This window comes from Dasypus novemcinctus, chromosome 9, assembly GCF_030445035.2.
Source record: "Dasypus novemcinctus isolate mDasNov1 chromosome 9, mDasNov1.1.hap2, whole genome shotgun sequence".
Taxonomy (NCBI): domain Eukaryota; kingdom Metazoa; phylum Chordata; class Mammalia; order Cingulata; family Dasypodidae; genus Dasypus; species Dasypus novemcinctus.
Genome location: NC_080681.1, coordinates 6,827,743 through 6,831,552, shown reverse-complemented (window position 1 = coordinate 6,831,552; position 3,810 = coordinate 6,827,743). Strand labels below are relative to the sequence as shown.

The window sequence follows — 3,810 nt, the reverse complement described above, 5'->3', positions numbered from 1 at the left end:
TGCTTCCCACACGCCCCTCTCCCCTACGCGGTGGAAATAAAAAAGAAGCTCTTCTCCTTAGCAGTGGATGCCAGTTCAGTACTTACTGGCTGAATTAGGTACGAGTTCAATTCGGTGGGGGCGAACAGCGATTTCGGCTGTCTGCCATAGGACATTTTCACAAAGAAACCCTCCAGGGCGGCGCTTCACCTTCAGCACAGGCGCGTCGGGCGTGTGCGTCTCCCTTCCCTGCTCGGCGTGGCCTGGCCTTTCCCTTCGGCCTGTCTGGGACGTCTTCCCGGGCCCAGACTCCACGGATTTGAGCTCGGTTTGGAAACACCGAATCCATCACTTTCTCTGAGCGGCTGCCCCTGGCTTACGTTCCAGGCACAGTCAGGCTCAACGAGCAGAGCGGCTCCAGCACGGCCTCATCGCGTGGGCGACGGGAGAGCTGGGTTCACCCACTGCTCCACGGAGCCGCAGGAGGCCTCTGAAAAGAGGCTGAGACCCCGCCTAGGGAAACAGAAGCCTAGTCCCGGGAGAGCGGCTCCTTCCTGGAAGGTCTCTTGCTACAGACCTCGTCGTGCCCCAAACCAGTAAGAGCTTTCTGGACGGTGTGCTTGGACTCCCTCTAACACGCAAGGCCAGCAGGAGTGAATAATTGCAGCGATACCATCGCACTGCCTTTGTCTGGTCTGGAATCAGCATGTCCCTCCTACTCACGCCAGAGGCTGACTGACGCCTCCTGACTTGGGAACTAGAGAGAGGGGTTACTTATTCCCACGCCTCTGTGTCAACCACCCACTTCAGGATCCTCGCTTGCCACTCCCGAACAATTAAAAGCCAAGGTCACCCGTGTCGCTGAAGAAACTTACAATTAACATCCCAGCGTAGGCATGAGAACCTCCAAATTGACTCAGATTGTTTTTGAAAGGGTGGTAGGAGAGAGAGACCTTAGCCTAATTTTCATCTGGGAAAAACAGCTTTTTGTGTTTTCACAGTTCTTTCTTCTAAAGAGATTTTTAAAAACCACCTTGAAGATAAACTCTCTCAGATTAAACAACACTAATCATTTTGTGGCTCAATCTTGCAAGCTTTTGAGACAGTATCGACAATATGATCCACGTGGTAGATGATGAAAGGAAGATCAGATATGATCAAACTGACTTGTGCCACCAGTGGAGAAATGGAGGCCAGTGGGGAGACGTTCTATGTAGCACAAGGCTACTTACTAGGAGGACAGAAGCCGGAGCCCCCGTGGCATGGTTCCAAATGCAGTGCTTTGTCTACCACATCAGGTAATGATCCCACAACACCTGGGAAACGTCTCTCAGAACTGCTGATCTGGTTTTGGTACATTCAAAGTGTTCACCATACGCAGTCACACTCAGCGAAGTAGGAACGCCCGCCTCCGCCGTGCCTGCTCACGTTTATTATAGAAAGAATTAGCCTTAGGCTTTCACATGTCACTCTCATTCACTGGGTCTCTGTGGACAAGACTCAAGGATTTGAGGTCCAAAGCTAGGGAGAGAGGCGGGAGGCCAGAACGCAAGGCTGTCTGTACTGGGAGGGAGACAACACGGGGTACTTGGGGGTGCTCAGTCCTGGATGACATCACAGCACTCAGAGATGTAGTGTTTAATGCCCAATGCCGCTCCAAATGCCGATTTATTTGGCCTGGGGTGGGGCCCAGGCACTGGTATTTTTCCAGGGTTGCTTGGGTCATTTACTCGTGCAAATAGAGTTGAGAACTACTGAAGCGCAAACAAAGGCGCTGCTTGCAACAGGACGTTTTCCTCTGTGCCAGGCTGAAGCCGGCAGTCGGAACCTTCATCTCCACCAAACCTCCCCTTCACTTCAGAACGGGAGTCTCCGAGCGGACGCTGCAGAGGCCAGCGCTCACCAGGCGGCCGGCGGACCTGCGCCGCCGCAGTCAGTGTGGGTTTGTGCACTTTTGTGTGCACGTGTGCATACGCCAGTATGTTTCCGTGTGTACATGCACACACACACTTTTTATTTCTTTAGACAAAAGATAAGTACTAAGTGCTCTTGAATTTTCCCTTTTCCTTCGTAGTTTTGGAAAAGGAGTGGGATCGTTAATTTGGGGGTGAAAGAGCACCCCTTGATACACACATACACACACATATGTCTGCAACTAGGCCCAATTTTGACAGAATAATTCTTGGTCAACTTCAAAGAGACAAATTGTTGTACCCATCACAGTTGCCAGCAAAAAATAAAAGGGGGAAGAAAACAAAAAAAGAAACAAACAAAACGTCCTCGAATAGAGAACGTATCAGATTTTAAACTGCTAAGAACAGACGCTACGCTTGATCTCAGCCAAAAGCAATGGTTTGGCGTCCCCCACTCTGCCACATATATGCCTGTCCCCCCTGAGCTCCCCTCATGCATCAAAAAAAAAAATCCCAGGGAAGCGGACTTGGCCCAGTGGTTAGGGCATCTGACTACCACATGGGAGGTCCACGGTTCAAACCCCGGGCCTCCTTGACCCGTGTGGAGCTGGCCCATGCGCAGTGCTGATGCGTGCAAGGAGTGCCCTGCCACGCAGGGGTGTCCCCCGCATAGGGGAGCCCCGCGTGCAAGGAGTGCGCCTCGTAAGGAGAGCCGCCCAGCAGGAAAGAAAGCGCAGCCTGCCCAGGAATGGTTCCACATACACGGAGAGCTGATACAGCAAGATAATGCAACAAAAGAAACACAGATTTCTGGTGCCGCTGATAAGGACAAAAGCGGTCACAGAAGAACACACAGCAAATGGACACAAAGAGCAGACAAATGGTGGGGGGGGGGGAGAAATAAATAAAAAATAAATCTTCAGGAAAATATTTTTAAAAGTCCCACCTGCTCGGGCTGCCGAGAGCATTAAGGTAGGTTGGCATATGGCGCACAGAGAGGTGCCTTGATGAGTGTGGCTCCTCTCTCCTTTCTAGTTTTAGGGGGCCCCAGGGAAGGCGCCTGCAGGCCCCCGGTATGGGAGTAAGGGAGCGAGGGTGCGTGTAGGGCCCGCGTGGTGAAAAGGGCTCGGTCCAGGCTGGGCGCGTCAGAACCCTTCCCCGCCCTCGGCGTGCTTCCCTTGGCCCAAATACGCATCTGCGTCCACCGCCGGGCACACCGACCCCCGGGGCGAGCCATTCCGGGGGCTCCACCTCGGCTGGGGCGGGCGCATCTGCGCACCTTCCGTCTGGGCAGGATTAAGCCACCAGGAGTGCGGAGGGGACGGTGGGCTTTGGCGCCGCGGCTGCAAGGACGTCCAGCCCGCCACCCAGCTGCAGCCGGGCGGCTCCCTGCCAGCCCTCTCGAGAGCAGCGGCTCTGAGCCTTCTCAGTTCCATGGACCCCGTGGCCAGGCAGGGGAAGCCACCGGCCCCTTCCTTCCTAAGCCCACACTATGCTGTGTGTTATTTAATAACATGCCACGCCCGCACCCACTGCCCCACAAGAGTGACGGCTGTTTGAATTTCCATTCAAGCGCAAGGGCCCCTTGTTGAGAGGCCCTGCCCCAGGACATTGGGACAGGCACGAGCGCCGTACCCTGCCCCAGGGCTTCCTGCCCTCCTCCCTTCTTTTGTTCAAGCTTGCTGCTATTTTTACTAGAACCCAAGGGTTCTCTGGGCACAAACTATTTTTAGAAGAGGTGAAATTCACATTACAGATCTGGGAGGCCCGGGTTTGAACCATTAAGGGCCTGTCCTGGCCTCTTCTGCTCTCCCTCCACTATGAATCAGCTTTCCAGCCCTAACTCTCCTCCTCGTTTTAAATTCAGCCCACGTTATGCCTCAGGGGCTTTGTCCCCCACAGGAAAGATGGACCTTTC

General features: G+C 53.9%; 1 pseudogene; it reads right to left on the bottom strand.

Moving 5' to 3' along the window:
• Window positions 1-2,159: 2,159 nt before the first annotated feature.
• LOC111760511 (U2 spliceosomal RNA) lies at window positions 2,160-2,335 on the bottom strand (annotated as a pseudogene).
• Between the last annotated feature and the right edge of the window lie 1,475 nt (window positions 2,336-3,810).